The following is a 23,445-nucleotide window of genomic DNA, read 5'->3' as shown; positions in this document are numbered from 1 at the left end:
TTAAAAATATTTTTATTTATTTTTGAGAGAGAGAGAGAGAGCGAGCACACGTGCGTGTGAGTGCGGGGGGGACAGAGAGAGGGAGAGTGAGACACAGAATCCAAAGTAGGCTCCAGGCTCTGAGCTGTCAGCACGGAGCCCAATGTGCTTAACTGACGGAGCCACCCAGGCTCCCCAAATTGGTGTGTTTTATAAATTGGTTTTGGTAAAAAAAAAAAAAAAAAAAAAAAAAAAAAAGGAATAACTGTACACCCTGCCAAAGTGACTCTTCCGAAGTAAAATACTCAATATGTTTGTTTTGAAAAGTTATTTATTGTTACAGCATATACATTATTATTTTTTCATTGTTATTTACTCACTGATTACATTTTTTCTGTTTTGTGTTCTTTTAATTTTTTTATCACTGTAAGAAGCAGCTTGTTGCCCAGATGGCTTCTGTTTTCATTTCCTTGTGATGTTATGACCTCTTCTATTTTAATAAAGAAATGTTGCATACACACTGAAGAGTTGTTTACAAATTATGTTGATTAACACTTTTGTTAGAGTATGCCTCAGAGATAAAGTGAGTGTTAGGATGTTTATTCTAGGTCCCATATGTTGAGCTGAAAAAGGTTTTAAAATGTATCTATTTTTAAAAAGAATGCTTTAGCTGTTGGTTGGTTGAAGCACCCAAGGTCAAAAGTTACGTTTTGTGACCTTTAATTATCTTAAGTGGAGGGAGTTTATAAGATTTAATGTTTTTCATTTCTGAATCTTTCAGAGAGGTTACTTGGGTAGGGTTAACATCTAATAAGAGCAGTTGCCCGTTGATAATTTAGTAGACACATTGGTAATGGATAAACTGAGAGTGTCATCGCTATCATATAAATGTAAGTCTGCAGTAATAAATGACAGTGCCTTCGTAAATGATGTAACTTCATACTTCATACTTAGATTAGTTTTTTATAAATTCAAGACAAGAATGAGCTTTCCTGTGAGTTTTGGGTTATATTTACAAAATCATGCTTTACAACCAACTTACGAATTATCCGTAGTACATTAAATATGATAAAAGAATGCACTAGTATAAAATTTTAGATACAGTTTTCTTGATGATATTATCTTAACATTTAAGTAACCTGGGGCGCCTGGGTGACTCAGTCGTCTGGGCATCCAACTTCTGCTCAGGTCATGATCTTGCAGTTCACAAGTTCGAGTCCAACATCAGGCTCTGTGCTGACAGCTCAGAGCCTGGAGCCTGCTTCAGATTCTCTGTCTCCCTCTTTCTCTGCCCCTCCCCCATTCATGCTCTGTCTCTGTCAATCTCTCCAAAATAAATAAACATTAAAAAAATTAAAGTAACCTAATAATAATTAATTTTTAGCCTTAAAGAACACTTTAGGCAATTACGATCATATAGTAATGAATGGTCAAACATCTATGAATATTTTATTACCAAAGCTAATATACTAGCATTGTATTTTTTATTGACTGTTTTTTACAGTGATTTTTTTTTGTAGGGTTCATAGTTTCTCCCAACATAACATTTTAAGATTATAATTTTAGTGAACAGTGTTTAACATGCTGTTTAGTGTAGTTACTAAGTGCAAGCTCTTAGTGTGTGCATGTGAATCCTAGCTCTGAAATTAACATATATATATATTTGTTCAAATATATATATTTGAAATTAACAGATTTATATATATATAACTGTACCCAGGTTCTTCAGCTGTCAAATGGATGTAAAATATTTACATCATAGCGCTGTTGAATTAAATAAAGTAATACATGTAATGTACCTGGCTCATAGTAAGAACTTTGTGAAAGTTCTCTAGTAATAATAAAAGTTACCTTATCATGGGGTACCTGGCTGGCTCAGTTGGTGGAGCATGTGACTCTTTTCTTGGGATTGTAAATTCGAGCCCCATGTCAGGTGTAGAGATTACTTAAAAATAGTAAAATCTTTAAAGAGAGGGAGGCAAACCATAAAAGAGACTTTTTTTTTTTAAGTTTATTTATTTATTTTGAGAGAGACAGAGACCTCGCAAGTTGGGGAGGGGCAGAAAGAGAGGGAGAGATAGAGAATCCCAAGCAGCCTCCCTGCTGTTAGCACAGAGCCTGATGTAGGGCTCAAACTCAGAACCATGAGAACTGTGAGAACTGTGACCTGAGCTGAAGCAAGAGTCAGGCGCTTAATATACTGAGCCACCCAGGCTCCCGGAGACTCTTAACTATAGAGAAAAAACTGAGGGTTGCTGGGGGGGAGGTGGGTAGGGGGATGGGCTAAATGAGTGATGGGTATTAAGAAGGGCACTTGATGTGATGAGCATTGGGTGTTATACGTGAGTGGTGAATCACTAAATTTTGCTTCTGAAACGAATATTATGCTATATGTTGACTAACAAGAATTTAAATAAAAAACTAGAAACAAAGAATAAAAATAAATGAAATGGAAAAAACAAAACAACAAAAAATGAAATCTTAAAAAAGTTGCCTGATGGTAATAAATACTTACTGCTAGTATCTAGTTGAAGCAGTTTTGACTCTATTTTTGAAATAATTCTAGATCAATCACTTCTTTGATAACATCATCTTCAAAATTCAGTTGTGCCTTTCTTTTGTAAAGAAGTTTTATATTTTGGGGTTTTTATATAGGATTTTTTAGAAGCACCATCCTACACAACACACACAAACACATCCCCTGTGGTTTGAATTATTTGTTGAAGTTATCTTATAGAACGTGGATAATAAATACTTGTTGAATGAGTGGGCCATTTCCTTCTTCCATCTGTCAGATCTCGCATAAACTCTCAAAGAGTTTTAAAAAGAGAATGGATACTAGTAATACCTCCAATTAGATATTCTTTCTAGAGTGATTACTATTCACTAGAGATTTTCTTTTTCTTTTTTTTTTAATTCTTTTAAAGTGACATGATAAGCTGTATTGCTGGTGAAGGGAGTTGCTATAGGGGAGGATTTCTTTTTTTTTTTTTTCTCCAGTGAAGGATAAGTATGATTATAAGAGAATATGCACGTGAAATGTAGACTACACAAGCTAAGAAATGTGTGTGCCATTTGTACTGTCTCTTTTCAGGAGTTTTTGCAGTTCAGCAGCCTTTGTGTGTAGAGCTCTGTCCTCACTGTGCCATCTTAGTTTTCTGGTTGTAGAGAACTGGACATGGCATGGGTGCCTGATCTAAATGTAGCCATCTGTAGACAAAGTTAGGAGATCTGTATGCTGTCATACTATTTTTTTTTAATTTACAAGCTCTATGCATTTTATGAAATGTAAGATCTAACCACTCTGAACTTCAGCCGTACAAATGAATATAAATCCTTGCTGCTCATTCATTAGTTTACTTATTCCGTAAATATTTATCAAACATCACTTACATGCCAGGCACTGTCCTAGGCACTGAGAATACAGCCGTGTGAGTAAAATAAAGTCTGTGCTCTCTCAGACCTGTATTTTAGGGGAGTGAAAAAGAGACAATAGGCAAATAAAAAATAGTTGGTGTTAAATAGTTTGGGGGCAAAACACAGGAGTGTAGGGAAAGGGAGTGGCGGTTGATTGGGAATTACTAATTTATAGGAAGTGAACAAATAAGGCTACTTGAGCAGATACTTGGATGAAGTTGGGGAAGAGCATTTTGGGCAAAGAGTAAAGACCCCGAGAGGAGTGTTTACTTAGTATGTTTGAGGAACTTACAGGTAAGCCTTCAGTGGCTGGAGTGGACTGAAAGGATAGTGGTAGAAGATGATTTTAGAGAATTGAGGGTAGTTATTTCCCAACATAGATTGTATTAAAATCTACAGCAGTTTAGTTGATAGGAAAGAAGCATTTTGCCTTTAGATTAAAATAAGACCATGTCAGTATAGCGAGAGTTTTTGGTTTTTTTGTAGCATAGTACACACTACTCTGGTACACAGCAGATGTTTTCTCTGAAGTCTGAAGAGTCTGCTGATTGCAGTGTTATTTTATTCAGGACTGATGTTAAGTTTCAATAGTATTTGAGGTTTAAAAGGTTGTAAACATTGGTATTTGTATATGCTTAGTATTTTTGTTTATATGTAGCAGGTAACTGATTATAACAGTTATAACTGATTATAACTGAGTAACTGATTATAAATGAGAAGTGGGGTCAGATTACATACATGTATATAGTTCAGTGATAATAACTTTTATGGAGTGATGACTATTGCCGTCACCCTTACAATTAATATTCACCTTGAAAGGTAAGGTGAAACAAAAAAAGTTATTTTTGTCTTTACTCCAAGATTTTGTCTTTGTCCTTGTTTTTCAGCTTCGTAATGGAGATAGAGGAATTTTAGTATCTTTGGGTAATCATTAAAGTAACATGCAGATTATTAGAGGCATATGAATATGGAAAATGATTTAGTCTGTTTTGGGAATTTTCAAAAAAATATTTGAAATTGCCTTTTTAAGTTTTATTTTCAGAAACATTTCCTGGTCTTGTTACAGTAGATGATCATGAGGGGCGCCTGGCAGGTGTGTGACTCTGATCTCAGGGATATGAGTTCAAGGTCCACATTGGGTATGGAGCCTACTTAAAAAGAAACAAACAGAAAAAAGAGTGGATGATCATGAAAATGTTTCATTTATACTTGGCAGGAGTAACCTTTTAAAGTCCTCTAACTTATCAGTTGAACTGGTAACCATAGACCAATTGTCTTGGCTTTTGTTCTAGTCATTAGATTGGAATTTTAAATAAAAATAGCTTATTGAATAGTTTCTTCAGGAAGGGCAGTTTTCCCAAAGAGTTTTCAGTTTATTATCATCATTAAACCTTCATTCTTTTTAAGATTTAAGTTTTATCATCGCTAGACAGTTTCCCAATTAAACGTTTCATAATCAACTGTATGACATTTTGCATCAGTGAAACCCCACTGTTTTTATTTGTCTGAAGAAGGGGCAAGAAACATTAGAAACAAATTTTCTCATCAGAGGAGACTTTTTTTTTTTTTAAATGTGTATTTTTGAGAGCAAGAGAGACAGAGTGTGGGAGTGAGAGAGGGGCAGAGAGAGAGGGAGACACAAAATCTGAAGCAGGCTCCATGCTTTGAGCTGTCAGCACAGGGCCTGATGTGGGGCTCAAATTCACGAACTGTGAGATCATGACCTGAGCCACCCAGGCGCCCCAAAGGAGACTGTTATGTAAAGAAAAGATTTATTCTAATGGAGAACTACTTTATTAATTCAATCTAATTAATGGTAAAGCTCCAAATATAACACAGATGAGTTACTCCTCTAGGTTGATAACAATTTTAAACTTATTTTTCAAAGATTTTGTGAAGTATTTTCTTCAACAAAATTTGGAAGTTGATTTATTAGGCTGTTTAAATAAGGTCTTGTGCTTGTTTCATTTTTTGATGATGTAGGTTTTTGTAGATGGCAGTATACTTGAGTTTCATGGTCAATTTTGGTTTCCACTGGAAATGATTATTATTTGCTTTGGGTTTGATTTTTTTTTTTTTTTAATCTTATAAAGTCATGGTCTTTAAAAAGGAAGATTTTTAAAAAATAAAAAGCAGTGGTGACCAGGGTTGGGAAGAAAGGGAAATAGGGAATTGTTTAACAGGTTATAACATTTCAGTTTTGCAATTTGAAAGAATTCTGGAGCTCTGTTGCACAATAATGTGAATGTATTTACCACTATGGAACTATTCACTTAAAAATGGTTAAGATGGTTTAAGAAAAAAGAAAAAATAACAGTATATTGAACTGCTGGACTTTTTAAAAAATTCATCTCATGAATAGCACATACAGGACGGTAGAAGTTGTTGTGACTTTTATTTGATCAACAGAAAATGATTGTTTATAAGACCTTATTTCTTATAAATATTACAGATACACATTTTTTTTTTTTTTAATTTTTTAAATTTTTTTTTCAACGTTTTTTATTTATTTTTGGGACAGAGAGAGACAGAGCATGAACGGGGGAGGGGCAGAGAGAGAGGGAGACACAGAATCGGAAACAGGCTCCAGGCTCTGAGCCATCAGCCCAGAGCCCGACGCGGGGCTCGAACTCCCGGACCGCGAGATCGTGACCTGGCTGAAGTCGGACGCTTAACCGACTGCGCCACTCAGGCGCCCCCAGATACACATTTTTTAAAAAGATTTTTTTTCCTTGAAGTTCTCAGAGAAAAATAATTTTTTAAAAAATTTATTGTCAAGTTAGCTATCATACAGTGTATGCAGTGTGCTCTTGGTTTTGGGGACCAGAGAAATTTTAATAGCATTTGGACAGGAATGAGTAGACAGCAGATTATTACAGACTTTTACTTGACATTATGAAAACTAAAATTTAACTTTAGGGATTGAGGTGGTTATGGTAATGTGATTTCTTAACTAAACTGGAAGATTTACCAGGGAATAGTTTCTGTATTTAAAGATAGTGGAAAGTTTGTCAGAATTGGCAAACTACCTCCTAGTTCAGTAATTCTAAAGCATTATAATCTGCCTTTCTCTTTAAACACACATACATCCCACAAAAACTTGATATATATTGCTCCTAGGTCTTGTCTTTTAAACTGTTAGGTAATTCATAAAGTTATATTTAATATATAAACTAAAATCAAAATGTCATAAATATGCCTACATATTTCTTGGTATGAAGTATGGATGCACTTGCCAATGTCATATGAAATGGTTAACACTCTGAAGCCTGATTTTTCACATATTGGTGGTCAAAGTGCCTACATAGCATACCTCTACATGGGGAAGCCAGTGCTGTGTTTTACTTCTGACCATCTGGAATTAGCTACCTCGTTTCCTTATAGTTTTCTAACACATTATTTCTGATTGGATGTTATTTGCAATCCCAATATTTAAATGTTTTACCTTGGATGGGTAAGAGTGTCACTGTTGTAGATAGCCCAAACCTCTGTTCCCACTTTTTCTTACTACAAGTAAAGTGAATTTTGGCCTGTAGTCTAGCCTGGAGATGCGCTCTGTAACCTTACTGAACATTTTCTTGATTTCTTTGTTTAAGCATCTTAAAGCATTAAAAGTGGCCTGTGTTATTTGAGACACACTTCCTTTTTTGTAATTGGCTTTTTTGACTTTTTCATGTTTATAGGTTTTGTTTTGTTTTGTTTTTTTAAGTTGAAATTTGAGGGAAGAGAGTGAAACTATGACTTTTAGTTTTTCATTTTAAAGTGGTTTGTATAAGTGACCTAGAGGGGCGCTTGGCTCAGTGGGTTAAGAATCTGACTTCGGCTCAGGTCATGATTTCACAGTTTATGGGTTTGAGCCCTATGTTGGGCTCTGTACTGACAGCTCAGAGCCTGGAGCCTACATTGATTTCTGTCTCCCTCTCTGTCTCTGCCCTTCTCCTGCTCACACTCTGTCTCTCAAAAAATCAACATTAAAAAAAGACCTGGAATAGATAAAATGTAGTGAAACAAAAAATTTAAGAAAATTTGGCTTATGGTTACATATGTTTGCAAAATTTTACTTTAGTATAGGTTTTTATGAACCTCCTTAAAATCAATGAAAAGTTACTAATCAAATGAATCTATCTTGTTATGACTTCATTTTTGTGGTTAAGTGTACAGCACTTCACTTTTGATAGTAGGTTAGGCAAAAAAGAAATTAAAGAAGGTTACTGTACCCAGTAGAATATGGTTTAATGTAGTATTACACCTATACCAGGTCTTAGTGAACTCAGTCTGGCTGGAAGTGTTAGGCTATGAGCAGAAACTTGAGGCAAGTGGTTGAAATTTATAATATCAGTGATTTCTAGAAACGGTGGTGTCTTTGATTTTGCAAAATACACACAAACCACTATTCCAGTATACTTTTTTTTTTTTTTTTTTTACATTTTTCTTAGTCCATTTCTTTCCCATTATTGGTTAGTCAGAATGACCCTTTAAGGGAGTTTGATGGGAGATGGTGGAGGATCTTTGTATATTGGGTTGTTTTCAAGGCAATTCATAATGAGATGCTAAACCATTCTTAAATTATTCCACCTTATATTAAGATATGGATAACTTATAGATAAATTATTCTATCCTATCATGATGTTTTTCTCATGTAATCTTTTTATCTGTTCTCACTCACATTGTCATCATTTTATGATATTTGTCTTTGCTTTGATTCAGAGTTTTTAACCTTGGCAGAAACATTCTGGCAACACTTGTAAGAAGCTAATTTTTAAGCTTCTGAATAAAACTTTCCATTGCCTTTCAGCAGCTTTTGAATTTTTCTTGTTTCTGGAGAAATTGCTAGTAGGAGGAAGGAGAAGAAGGGAAAAGTTAGGAGTTTCCCAGGAAGCTAGACCTTAAACCTCATTTAATAGTGGATTACTAAATCAGCAGCCATGGTTTTTATTAAGTTCTTTAAAAACTTTTTATTTACTGATGTATTTATGTATTTATTTATACATACTTTTTAAGGTACTACTTTTTTTCTTTTTTTACTTACCATGATGACTTTTTAGGTAAATGTGGTCCCTAGAGAATATACATTAGTGTTAAGTGATTCCACATCATGGGTAATTCACGTATCTTAATTTTTTGTGTTTTGTTCCCCTCTTCCGCCCCCCGCCCCCCACCCAGGTTCAATAAACATTGCTTTGAATTACCAACTTCTGTGAAATCTCTCATTAACTCCTTGCTTTGAGGAACTAAATGAATCAGGGCCCAGGTAGGAAAATGAAAACACATTAGGTGTTTTAAATAGGAAATATTAATACAAGGAATTCGTAAACACATTTTAGTTGAGAAAAGAAACTCAGCAGGGTATGGCAAGGTAGTCTACAAATGAGCAACAGTAGGAAACCGTTGCCATCTTTAGGACCAAGAGAGACAATGGGAAGATGTGATGTTACCAGAGGTGGGGCATGGGGGCTGTGTGGCTAAAACCACAGAGAGGGTCCAGAGTGGGACCATGAAGCCAGGGGCTGACTAACTAGAGGTAGAACCACAGAAAAGATGTAGAAAGGGGAGAAATATCAGGGCTTCTCTCCTATCCCCCAGGGCTCAGCCATTGCCTCTCTAATTGGTGGGACCTATCCAAAAGCCAGAGCAAGGGAGCCTGGGGAATGTAGTTCCTTGACATAGAGAGAGAGAAGCAAAGAAGGGCAGGGTATTGATCTGAGAGCAAAGAGACAAATGTGACCAGTATAGATAATACAAAAATAATGGTTTTTTCCCCCTTGGGAACTGGTAATATTCATGCTTTCATATTCTAAGACACTCCTCCCATGGCTCAGGAAACTTGTAGAAGATGGAAATAATTACAATGTATATGGTTTCAGTTTTCAGGAACCCTTTATTATTAGTACTATTTAACTGTTACTACATTTGCTGCATATATTTCTGCCAGTTCATTTTTATTGTTTATATATTTTTGACGACAAGAGTTTATCATTTTCATTTAGTATTTTTTTGTTCATTTATTTATTTTTAATGTCTTCAAAGATTAGAAAGTCAGTTCCCTTGAGATATTTAATAAATATTCTGTCCTGTCATTTGCTTTTTCTAGGTTGTCAACATTTTTAAACTCTGTAATCCACCTAGAATTATTTTTGGTATGGGGTGATGCATTATTTTAATGCCAATTAAGATAGTTTACTTCTTTTTAAATAAAGATTATCTATGCTTTGAGAATCTTGATCTTTTCTTTTTAAATTGCCCTATGTCGGGGGCGCCTGGGTGGCGCAGTCGGTTAAGTGTCCGACTTCAGCCAGGTCACGATCTCGCGGTCTGTGAGTTCGAGCCCCGCATCGGGCTCTGGGCTGATGGCTCAGAGCCTGGAGCCTGTTTCCGATTCTGTGTCTCCCTCTCTCTCTGCCCCTCCCCCGTTCATGCTCTGTCTCTCTCTGTCCCAAAAATAAATAAACGTTGAAAAAAAAAAATTAAAATAAAAAAAAAATAAATAAATTGCCCTATGTCGGATTTCTTTAAATTTGGTAGATATTGACCTATAGTTATATTACAAATTTTATTTGAAGTGCCATCCTTGCTAATTCCTTAATTTATTGGCTAAAATGTGCTTCTGTTTGTTTCTTTAAGTTTATTTATTTATTTTGAGAGAGACAGAGATAGTGCAGTTGGGGGAGGGGCAGAGAGATAGGGAGAGAGAGAGAATCCCAAGCAGGCTCTGCACTGCCAGCGCTGAGCCCAGTTTGAGGTCAAACCCACGAAGCTGCGAGATCATGACCCAAGCCAAAACTGAGTCGGATGCTTACCCGACTGAGCCACCCAGGCGCCCCTGTACTTCTATTTTTAAAAACGTGTGAAGTGGTTACCCGAAGACATTTCACCTCCATTTATTTGCTTATTTATTTATTTTTGATTTTATGTTTAAATAATCTCTGTATCCAGTGTGGGGTTCGAACTTTGAACCCTGAGATTAAAGTTCATTTGCTCTACTGACTGAGCCAGCAGGTGCCCCTTACCTACTTTTTTTTTTTTTTTTTTTTTTTAATTAAAAAGTCTCAGATGTCATATTGTGATTTAGGTTAATTTTAAGACCGTTTGATACTAACAAACAAATAGCTATAAGTTCAATATTGATGCATAGCATCTCTGTTAATTACTTTTTATGTGCGGGTTCACAAACAACCGTTGTGATTTTTATTTTTTAGTTTAGTTGGAGAATAGAGTGCCTGTGTTGAGTAATCAGTGTCTAATGTGTTTTGAACGTGGCCTTTTAAAATCAATTGCTGTAATTATATTAATCTGCTAATTGTGGTGTGGAACATTGTCTAAATTTAGTAGGGAAGTAAAAGTCAGAATGTCAGAAGAAAGGAAAGGTTGTTTACTTAATAATTAACTCCTTAGCTTTTCTCATGATGCTTATTGACTTGAAAGTGTTGAAACTCTGAAAATAAGTAGAGAGGGCATCACTTTTTATTTTATTTGCTTATGAAATGTATATTATTAACACATTTGTAGAGTAACAATAGTTAAGTTAGCATTTTTTTTAAAAAAGTGGATTGTAAGGGAAGGTGGGAGAGATGAATTTAAAATACATTATTTATCAGAAAAGATTCTGAAAAACTAGCCCTTCATTTTTAGTTCAAGTATGAGATTTGTTTTCACTTCCTCTCTAGTCACAATTTTAAATTTTGGTGTAACTGGTAATAACTTAAAGCATTAATACAAATTTAAACTTTTTGACGTAGACATTTCAACATTATAGAAGTAGAATAATATAATGAGCCCAGTGTATCCATCACTGAGGTTCAACTCAGTATGTAAATTAATTTCATTTTATCTATATTTTCATTGACTTCTACCCTCACTTCTGGCGTTCTTTTGAAGCAAATTCTAGCTATCATATTATTTCATCCAAATATTCCAGTATGTGGCTCAAAGAGTAAGCATTCTTGTTGTTGTTGTTTTTTAAGAGTTTTACTTTATTTTTTTAGAGTAATAGCTGCACCCAACATGGGGCTTGAATCCATGACCCTGAGATCAAGAGTTGCATGCTTAGCTGACTGAGCCAGCCAGGCACCCCAGTAAAAATTCTTTTTAAAAACATAATTGTAGTGCCTTTATCACCCCTGAAAAGTTGACAACAGTTTTCCAATATCAGCTCTTCAAAGTTCTCATTTTACTGATTGTCATCCATAAGCATATACAGTAAAACCTTGGATTGCAAGTAACTTGGTCTGCAATTGTTCTATAAGATGAGCAAACATTTCTAATAAATTTTAACTGATAAACTAGCGATGTCTTGCAATACAAGTAGTACAAGGCACTGAATGTCACATGATCACAACTGAGCCAATGGTTCTTGAAATTCGCTTTGACATACAAGTGCTTTGGATTACAAGCATGTTTCTGGAATGAATTATGCTCACAAACCAAGGTTTTACTATATTTGTGTTATAAGAATAATTATTTTTTTAACAATCTGTTTGAATCAAGATCTGGATAAGGTCCATTTTTTAGGATTAGGGTTCATTTATAAATTTCTTTTATCCATTTTAATCTATAACTTCTTTGATAGTTTGTTTTTTCTTACAATTTTTTGCTGAAGTAAGTGGGCCATTTGTATTATATAAAACATTTTTTTGAGGGATAACTTTATTATTGTAGAAATATAGTGCTGGGTCAGTATGAGTGCTTTTCAGATTTGTCTTTTGTTTACTGTGTTCATGATTTTTGTCATATTCTCAATTTATTATTTGCTTACTATTTTCATGACTCTTGGCCTGTTTTAACAAAATTCATTCTTCTTATTCTAGTCATTCACATTTATGGGATAATAGTTTTGATGTCTTATTATATTTTAAAATACCTGTTAAGATGAATATATATTAGGATAAAACTCTTCATCCGTGTATCATCTAAAATCATCTTGAGCGAGCACCTGGGTGGTTCAGTCAGTTAAGCATCTGACTTCAGCTAGGGTCATGGATCTACCAGTTTGTGAGTTTGAGCCCCTCCCCCGGTCGGGCTCTGTGCTGACAACTCAGAGCCTGAAGCCTGCTTCAGATTCTGTGTCTCCCTTTCTCTCTGCCCCTCCCCTGTTTGCGCTCTTTTTCTCTGTCTCTCTCAAAAATAAATAAACATTAAAAACAAATTAAATTCATCTTGAGTACCACACATTAGGAAACACTGCTTTAATATTAATTCCTCTTTGCCTTATTCCCTCTACTCACCTCCTGTGTTGAAATCTAATCAGTGACCCCATGAGGGACCAATTTGAAACCTCAGATATATTATCTGCATGTCTCCCAAAACAAGGTACATTCTGTGCAAAGTACAGTTTTACTAGCACACTGCTAGTGAGGTGTGTTACCAATCTGAGATTATGGTCTAGCCATCTCAGCATTTCTATCTTTCAGGCTCAAATTCCATCACGTGTGACTTGTAATTTTACAGAGGAAGGAAAAACATTAAGAAGCTGCTTCTGGATTGTCCTGAAATCCTTCGTTTTTTGTTGATAAATGGAGTTAAGTGATGAGTGAAAACATTTTTCTTTTTGTTGAATAAGATTTAACTTTTAGGGAAAGTTAAATTTTAAGAGTATAAATTAAGAAGAAAGCACAGTGATAGGGTGGCCAGCTAAGAGATTGGCCTTTGTAGAGTTATTGCAGTGCAGTCTAAGGATGGTTGCTAGGTTGTATTTCTGTTTCCCTGAGTCAGGTGCCTCTATTCCCTATTGATTTACTTCTTCTCCTTGTCAGGAAACTGAACAAAATGCTTGGACTTTCTACCATTTGTGACTATTAAAAAGTAGGTGAAATTTACGTATGTGGGTGGCTGAGGAGAAAGAACGAAAGAACCTGGGGCAGTGATGTTGTTGTGGAACTGCCTTGGACTGCCCACCTTCGCCCTTCTCTTTACATGAAGAAAATAATTTATTTTTTATTAAGAGCACCCTAGAAGGATTTTCTGGTATGTGCAGCTGATTATAATCCTAACTTCACTGCATAAGAAACATTTTGTCTCACACCAGAGCCTTTGTTACTAAAAGCTGTTAGTATCTCCCAGATGGACATTTTGTCCGTGAACTCAAGTCATTGTAGAACTTGACCAGCTGGGATGGAGAGGTCATGAGAAAACAGCGTATTTTCAGTATAATTTGAATATAATACATCATCAAGAATCATTTGGTTCCCTTCCTGAACAGTAAGTTGAAGAAAACTTTGGATCCAGATAAATTCTTGCAGTTTGGTTTCTGCATGTTTTTCGCAGCTTTCTTAACCTCTTGCAGCCTGGCCATTCATTTCTTAAGATGCAGCCACTAAGAAATATGGCACATGGCACATATCCAGAAAGTCACTGTTTCTGCTTGCTGATTTTAGCCTGCCTGTGCTCTCTTAAAATATTCATTAGGAATGGAGACTCCTTTATGTTTATTAGACCCGTGCTGCAAATGTTCAGGAATTGCTTTATTGACTATGCCTAACATGGGAGTCATTCCTACCATGGGGTGGGAGTATTCAGGCTTTCCTTTGGTTACTTCGCAAATGGACTGTGTGTGCTTTGCTAAGAAACTTCATGTGGTGTAGGGGAGTCTCTGGAACAGTATTTATTGGCCTACATGTGTCAGAATTAACTGGAGATCTTAATAAAAATACACATTCCTGTGCCTCACTCAAGACTTACTGAGTTAGAATCCCTGCAGTAGAAACTGGGAATCTGTGTTTTTAACAAGCAACATAAGTGATTCAAGGACACAAATACTTGAAATACAATTTTTGAGCCTTCCTAGGCTTCCTGGCCTTCTAGCCTTCTACACAAGTCCATCCAGTTGCTGAATTAACCTGTTCCTTTTGGTGAGTGCATCCTTCATTATAGCCATTTGTTGTTGATGCGGGTACATTGTAGCTTACTGAATGGTGGTTCTGTGTGTGAAATCAACTTTTGATGTTTGATTGTTTGGTTAAAGTACAGTACTTTGTCTTGGAGTAATTGACATTATTGTTTGATGTTTGATTAAAGTACAGTACTTTGTCTTCGAGTAATTGACATTATTATTCTTGAAACATTTTTTTTTTTTTTTTTTTAGCCTGCAAATAGGGAGCTGTTTTTCCTTTAATGGTGCTTATCTGAGTTGCGAGATTTATATTCATTCAGGTTTTTCAGAAATTCATATTACCTTCATTTTATTGGGGAAAACTTTTTTTTCCTTTCATAGATGTTGATTTTTTAGGCATCCTTTCCCAAAGTCCTTTAGAAATAGAAATAATCCCTCCTCCCCCCGCCCCCCCCCCCCCCTTAGAGAAAGAGATGTTATTTTGTCCTTTAAGGACTGGAAATACAATTTTTTTAAATAGAAAAAAAATCAGTGCTATCCTTAAAATAATTTGCTTTTACCTTTGAATAGTTTTTAAAAATGTGGTGTCACTTCTAAGTCCTATCTTTGCCATTAACTGCCTATTATCAACAGCCTTAAACATCTCATTATTTATTTGGTACAAAAATTTCACTTCTAAGTGAAATACACAGGCAAACCTTTTTATAACCCTGAATCCATACATCTTTAAAATAGAACACTTACACATTTTAAGTGTTCTTGCTTTTTGAGTCAGTTTTTCAGCAATGTCAATTTCAGTTTAGTTAGATGTCTTTGAGGCCTTCTAGTTGGGCATGTGTTTTGCATTCCCCTCACCACTTCCTTTATTGGGCTGTTTTAGGTGTCATAAAATGCTTTGCCCTTTACTAAAGCAAATGCCATAAAGCATTTGCCTTAAGGGCATTATCACTCCATGAGTTAAGGTGGAGTAAGAGTACTAAGGAAGTGAAGTAAACAGTGAGTACAGCTCATCTCCTTTTATGGAAGAGTAATTTTGCAGGAAGAATTACTTTGTATACCACCCATTGAGAGAGCATTACAGAAGACATCCCTTTTGGAATGTTGTAAAGGTGTGTTTTCTTCTGTTGATGAAATACAAGTAGCCCTAAAAAATTTGGCAGTCCTTCAGGCTCAGTATGTGGGCTGTTTTTAGTCATGAGGGAATAGAATGGATTGAGACAAGTAGATATCCTAGTAACGGTGAACCAGGCACAAGTCAGTCTGGGACACTCTGTCCCTGGTTCTAGAACTTTACAGTCTGATTGGGAATATTTGATCATCCTAAATTATACAACATGCACTTCCTATGAATGCATATGCATATATGTTTTACATATTTTACATAGACACTTGTATATGAATGATAAATATCATGTAAATGAGGAACTCAGTCTAGAGTTTGACTGTCAGTTAAAATTTATTACTTTTATGATTTTGGTTATAATATCCTTATTAATGAGATGTAGAATATCAAGAATATTGACTAGCATCTGATAACACCTTTTAAACCAAATACATATTTTATCTAAAAATTAAAGTTTAATACCTATAAAATATTCAAATAATATAGAAGTCTATACAATTTAAAGTAAAATTTCCTCAGCCTTGTCTAGCCTCCTTCTGAGGTATAATCTTTCCAGCATTTTACTCATCATTTCTGTGGTCTGATACATACCAGTGTCCCCCACAAATACATGTTGGTCTCAACTTTCCTTTTCTTCTTTAGATAAATACATCATGGTTATCTTTTGAGGTCAGTATATATAGGCATTTATCATCAATGTATGTAATTTATGACTTTGTAAGTTATTGACTTTGTAATTATTCTTTACATCCAGAGGGTTTTAAAAAAAATGAATGCTTATTTATTTTTTTGACCAATGTTTATGTGGCTGTTAATAACAGAAAAAATCAGATGTAAAGTGTGGGTAATCTTATTAATGACTGTTATGATGACTTACTTCCAAATTTATTTAAAACTAATAAACAATTTGAAAATTACCTAAACATCGTTAACAGTGACTAAAATATTATACTCTTTATGAATATGTTTCTACATACTTGATTCTGTGTAAAATAATATTCGAATGATTTTAGATTGTATTTTAAATCTTTGAAACCTTGACATCTGCAAAAATACTTTCCACTCAGTTTTTCTCAAAATTAAAAATATTTAATACAATGTTATGTCAATTAACCTCAATAAAAATGTTTATTTGAAGATTTATAGGTAAAATAGCTACAATTATAATCCCATATACTACATTTATTTATTCATAGTACTTGTAATTCTTGATCACATCCTGCCATACAACTGTGGTTGAAGAACTGGTGAGATAACTCAAAGGAGTAGAAGGTCAAATTTATTTATTTGGAGTATTGCATGTATTATCTTTCTAAAATTTCTCTTTAGTTTGATATTTATATTTTATGCAGGATGATATTAAAATAATCCGATGATTCTAATAATTGCGCAAATAATTGTGCCAGGACAGAAGCTAATTTAGGATTTAAGAAATGTGGCTAGTCAGCTAATCAGGATTCAAGAAAGTAAATGATTCTTTAGACTACTGTTTTAATAAATAGCAATGTTGCAGTGTTAAGTAATTCAATAAATTAATTTGGGGTCTACCCAGAAGAAGGTAGGAGTAGATTCTTAATATGCCTTCAGTTCCATGACTGATACTTTTTGTACTATATGTGAATATGAATTTTTTGCTCTAATATTAAATGACTGTATGCATTTTATATAACTTTGTCAAAAGTTTATTCTTCATCTCTGTTACAAAGCATCATTGGTCTATTCCCAGTGGGAATTTTATGTGCCATTATGAACCTTGTTTGTGTTCACCAACAGTGTGTTCACTAAATCATATATTGATTTAAGGGTGTGGCCACTTTCTCATTGTGGAAAAAATGCAATGATCATCACCTTATTCAGAACAAAAGCCAGAAATTGATTCTGGCTGCTGACAGGATTGATTTAACCAGCCTCTAGCATTTGCACTTGAGACTAGAAACTTTACCCGCTTCCAAGGTCTTGAGCAGGTGTTTGGTTAAATAATTTTCCTTGCATAATTCTGAACTCCTGACTGATTACTTTTATCTGGTATTTTATTTTATTTTATTTTATTTTATTTATTTATTTAAATTTTTAAATGTTTATTTTTTTGAGAGAGAGAGAGCATGTGCGCACAAGCAGGGGAGGGACAGAGAGAAAGGGAAACAGAATCTGAAACAGGCTCCAGGCTCTGAGCTGTTAGCACAGAGCCCGATGCGGGGCTTGAACCCATGAACTGTGAGATCATGACCTGAGATGAAGTCGGACGCTTAACTGACTGAGCCACCTAGGCGCCCCAACTGGTATTTTAGAGTTAATATTATCATATTATGGAAACTTTTACTATTGCTAGCTCACATTTAAATCTTGGAACAATTTCCCTTTTTTTTGGAGTGAGAACAAATTGAATATTGAATAATCTCGTTGGAATGTATCTTCAGTGTCTGGCTAACTTGCAGAATACATCACTTGCATATTATATTGCTTGTTCTTTGTCTTCAGAAGTTTTCGGTGACAACTAAGGTTCATGACCCTTACAACTGCGATGTGTAAACTGTGCCTTATTTTTTCATAGCATCAGTAAGATGAATTGTCCGTTTCATCATCTCCATCTCATTTAAGTTAGAGTTTTCTTGTGCTGGAATCAGATAAAGGAAGGAATGTTGTTTTTATAATAAGATAGAGATCTTCAATTTATTTTTAAAAATGATCCTTTTGAAATAATTACATAATTGTCAATATTGATATTCCTTTTTTCAGCTAAGATTCTGAGCTAATTCCAGAAGAGCCTCTTAGATTTAAGAATTAAATTTTACTGGGGTGCCTGGGTGGCGCAGTTGGTTAGGCGTCCGACTTCAGCCAGATCACGATCTCGCGGTCTGTGAGTTCGAGCCCCGCGTCAGGCTCTGGGCTGATGGCTCGGAGCCTGGAGCCTGTTTCCGATTCTGTGTCTCCCTCTCTCTCTGCCCCTCCCCCGTTCATGCTCTGTCTCTCTCTGTCCCAAAAATAAATAAAAAATATTGAAAAAAAAATTAAAAAAAAAAAGAATTAAATTTTACATTAAGAGACAATAGAGACAAATCAAATTTATGAAGCAAAATCTTGTATATATAATTTCTAGCTTGAAAGACTATAGATTTCTATTATAATACAGTGTGTTGGAATTAAGTGATTTTTTTGTGTGAATTTGGTTTCTTACCTAGCAGAAGTTTAATTCATTTTTGATGAATTACAAACAGTATTCAAATACATTTTTCAGTTTCCATGATGAAAATCAAACGAAAAAAATCTTATAATCCTAGTAGGAATTATTAAATACTACGAAAAAGTATATTTTCTGTATGTACAAATGTTTATTTTTAAAATACAGAAATGGAATCATTTATATATTTTATAGCCTAATATTTAGCTTCTCTGATGTATAACTGGCATACAGTATACTCCTCGTATTTGAAATGTACACTTTGATAACTTTGGGTATATCTGTATACCCACGAAATTATCATCACAATCAAGAGAGCAGACATATATCCATCACCCCCCACAATTTCCTGGGAGCTCTTTGTAACCCCTTCCTACTACTTTTCTTCCTTTCTTCATCCCAGGCAACCATTGATCTGCTTTCTGACACTATAGATTAGTTTTCATGTTTTAGAATTTTATATAAATGGAACCGTAACAACATGTACTCAGTTTTTTGTGGGTTTTTGGTCTGAATTTTTTTCATTCAACATAATTGTTTCAGGATTCATACATGTTGTAGCTAACAATAGTCCCTTCTCCCTTTTTTTTTTTAATGTTTATTTTTGAGAGAGAGAGAATGCACATATGTGCACATAAGCAGAGGAGTGGCTGAGAGAAATGGACAGAGGATCCAAAGCAGGCTCTGTGCTGACAGCACTAGTGCCTGATGTGGGACTCGAACTCACAAACCTGCTCCATCATGACCTGAGTGGAAGTAGGACACCTAACTGACTGAGCCATCCTGGTGCCCCAGTCCATTCCCTTTTATTACTGAGTAGTATTCCTTCGTATAGATACAGCACATTTATTTATTCATTTGTTAATGGACATTTGAGTTGTTTCCCATTTTTGGCTGTTAACAAAGAAAGCTTCAGTGAGTTCATACATAAGTCTTTGTAGGGACATGGGCTTTCATTTCTCTGGGTTAAAAACCTAGGGGTGAAATTGTTGAGTTACACAGAAGGTATACGTTTAACCTTTTAAGACATTGCCAGTTTTCCAAAGTAGTTGTAAAACTTTACATTTCCATTAGCACTGTATAAGAGTGCCAGTTCCTAGACACCTTCATCAACACTTGGTGTGGTATTTTTAATTTTAGTCATTCTATATAGATATGCAGGGTACCTTTTAATAAAATCAAGATGCTTAGGGTTTTCAGCATGGTGGATACACTGATCAGTTTTTTTTTTTTAATTCACACAACAAAATTCACACAACAAATTGTGTGAAATTCACACAACAAAATTAACCATTTTAAAGTCAACAATTCAGTGGCATTGTAGTACACTCACAGCGTTGTAAAACCAGCATCTCTTTTCAGAACATTTCATGACACCCAGAGGAAACCCCATTAAGCAGTTAGTCCCCATTGCCCTTTGCCTCCAGCCCTTGGCAACTAACAGTCTGCTTTCTGTCTCTTGCATTTACCTGTTCTGAATATTTCATATGAATGAAATCATACAATGTGTCACCTTTTTTGTCTGGTTTCTTGAACTTACAGTGTTTTTGAGGTCCGTCCATGTTGTGACAGATACCAGTACTTCATTCCATTTTATTGCAGAACAATATTCTGTTATGGACATATCACATGTTATTTATCCATTCATTAGCTGATGGACATTTAGGTTGTTTCTATAATTTGGCTTATTGTGAATGCTGTTGCTATGAACTTTCATGTACAAATTTTTGTATGCAAGTATGTTTTCATTGCTTTGGGTAAATACCTATGAGTAGAATAATTACTGGGTCATATGGTAATTTTTCGTTAAACATTTGAGGAACTATGAGACTGTTTTTCAAAGTGACTGTACCATTTTAATTCCCATCAGCAGTGTTATGAGGTTTCCACTCTTCTCCACATTCTTGCCAACACTTGTTATTGTTTGTGGTCATCTTAGTGGATATGGAGTGGTATCATTCTTGTTTTGCTTTGCATTTTCCTGATGGCTACTGATATTGAGCATCATTTTATGTGCTTATTGGATATTTGTGTGTCTTTAGAGAAATGTCTATTTAGATACTTTACTCATTTAAAAAGTGGGATATTTGTCTTTTTATTGCTAATGAGATTTTTTTTTTTTAAACATCTATTCCAGAGACAAGTCCCTTATCACATATATGATTTGCAAATATTTTCTCCCATTCTGTGGGTGAAAATTTTTTTCACTTATTCTTTGAACCACAAAAGTTTTTAATTTTGATGAAGTTCAGTTCTGTTTTTTTTTTTCCTTTTTTGCTTGTGCTTTAGGTGTCATATCTAAAAAGGTTTTGCCAAACTCAAAGTCTTGAAGACTTACTCCTACATTTTCTTGTAAGAGCTTTATAGTTGTAGCTAATATATTTAAATTAATTCATTGATTCATTGATAAATTGATTCATTTAAATTAATTTTCATGCATGGTGTAAGGAAGAGGTCCAGTTTCATTCTTTTGCATGTCGATATCCAGTTGTAGAAAACCACCTTTTGCTTTTAATTTCCCTAATGCCCAATGATGTTGAGCATCTCTTTTTCTTTTTTAGTTAAACATTTTTTCCAGCTTTACTGAGAAATAATTGACATATAACATTGAATAAGATATGCAATATATATTAGGTATACATGTATATATTGTGAAAGTGTCACTAACTAAAGTTAGTTAACATCACTCACATAATATTTGTGTGTGTGTGGTGAAAACGTTTAAGATCTACTTTCTTAGCATCTTTCAAGTATATAATATCATATTGTTAACTATAGTCATTATGGTATGTTTGGATCCCTATAACCTATTCATCTTATAACTGGATTGAGCATATTTCACTTGCCTTTTTGCCACCTGGGTATTTTCTTTACTGATGTGTCTTCTCCTACTTTTTCACTTAATATTCCATGGACTCAAATTTGTATAGATCATATATTTATTGACATAGAAAGAGATCTCATTTCATGGTCCTTTCATCACTGAATAGTATTTAATTTCATGAATGTATTATAATTTTTACACTCCATACCATAAAGATAACCATTTCCTGCTAAACACGCTGCTGTTCTAAACATCCTGTACTCTTATTTGGTTAAGAGTGAGGACTTAGAGGTCTATTAACTGGAACCAAGAGTTTATGTAATTTTAAGGTTTTGATAATTACAGCCAAATTGTCCTCAAGAAAGATTATTCTCCAATAGTGGGAGCATTTGAAAGGGTCAGAAAAACCTTTAGAAGTATGCATTGTTCGTAGAATATTGTAATCTGCTTTCTCATTCTACACAGGATCTTGACTGGGTCACATTATTTTTTGACTAACTTTCATGTCTCCAGGTCTTTGTAGCTTTTTTCTCCCTCTGATACATGTTTCTTATGTATTGTTAAGGCTTTTATAGCAACATTTCCTTGTGCTTTTCTGCTCTGTATACCTGGAAATTCCCATACATCTTCTGAGACTGAATCCAGTGTGATTTTCTTCATGTGAAATCTTTCTCAGTTTCAGCCGTGGCATACGAGTGCATCCTAAGGATGTACTATAATTTATATATTTGTTTTTGAATTCTAGGACCTACCACTGTGCCTGGCACCGTGCCTGATTTTCCTCAATACTGACTAGTTAAATTATGCTTGGATCAAATCAGGTTTCTTGTCTGTATTATAGTCTATAGTATATCTTTAATGTTAATTCTGTATTCAACTTGAAAAGCTTATTGAGGGGCGCCTGGGTGGCGCAGTCGGTTAAGCGTCCGACTTCAGCCAGGTCACGATCTCGCGGTCCGTGAGTTCGAGCCCCGCGTCCGGCTCTGGGCTGATGGCTCAGAGCCTGGAGCCTGTTTCTGATTCTGTGTCTCCCTCTCTCTCTGCCCCTCCCCCGTTCATGCTCTGTCTCTGTCCCAAAAATAAATAAACGTTGAAAAAAAAAAATTAAATAAAAAAAAAAGAAAAGCTTATTGATGTGACATATCCCTAACTATTAGCATTACTCTAAAGATACTATTTTTTTTAATGTTTATTTATTTTTTTGAGAGAGAGAGAGACAGAGTTTGAGTGGGGGAGGGGCAGAGAGAGACACACACCCAGAATCCAAAGCTCTGAGCTGTCAGCACAGAGCCTAACGTGGGGCTTGAACTCACGAACTGTGAGATCATGACCTGAGCCGAAGTCGGATGCTTAAATGACTAAGTCACCCAGGAGCCTGATACTACTTATTTTTGAAATGTCGATAAATAACATCAACACATATATTAAAATAATTTTTTCTTTATGTCAGCATTTTGTTATCTCAAATGACATATTTGTAGAAGCATGGTCTTGTTTTACTGTATAGGTTTACAGAGTAAAATAGTTAAACTTTAGCTGAAGATTTTTCTTAAGATTTTCTATTAAGTCACAATAACCTATAAATATGATTTAATTAAGATTGTCTTATAAATCGACCTCAACAAGATAGTCTATTAGGTAGCATGGCAAAAATTAAAATGGAGCCTAGTTATTTTTTTTAAAAAGTCTTAGCATTATACTTACTTGTCCATCTTTTTCTGGACTTACAAATTTGTCCATCAGGCAGTGAAAACAATTTCCATGTAACCAACTGTCTAGGAAATTTAAAAAACTTAGAATCTTTTGAATATTAAATTTAATTACTAAGTAAATGTATTACGTGCTTCGTAGGTAAAAACGGGAATGACAGTTCTATTGCCAGTAATTGAATTCTTATGGAAGTGTTATTGAATTGATGAATATGTAAGAGGACATTTTTATGAAGATCAGTACAAGCTGTTTTCCAAATAAAGTCTGGGGAAATGTTTTATTTTTGCAACTTGAACAGCGTTAATGCAGCAAGTTGAATTATTTCGGGCCTGCTTTGCCAGCACACTGATAACCAGAACATGTCTGGACTGATAGTTTGCCAAATGCAC

At 34.8% G+C, this 23,445-nt stretch overlaps 1 protein-coding gene across 17 annotated transcripts in view; it reads left to right on the top strand.

Moving 5' to 3' along the window:
• Positions 1–23,445, top strand: part of PDLIM5 (PDZ and LIM domain 5) — a 224,659-nt gene that overhangs the window by 17,826 nt on the left and 183,388 nt on the right. The window lies entirely within an intron of this gene.

Source organism: Felis catus, chromosome B1, assembly GCF_018350175.1.
Source record: "Felis catus isolate Fca126 chromosome B1, F.catus_Fca126_mat1.0, whole genome shotgun sequence".
Taxonomy (NCBI): Eukaryota; Metazoa; Chordata; class Mammalia; order Carnivora; family Felidae; genus Felis; species Felis catus.
This window is presented reverse-complemented; position numbering and strand designations above follow the sequence as displayed.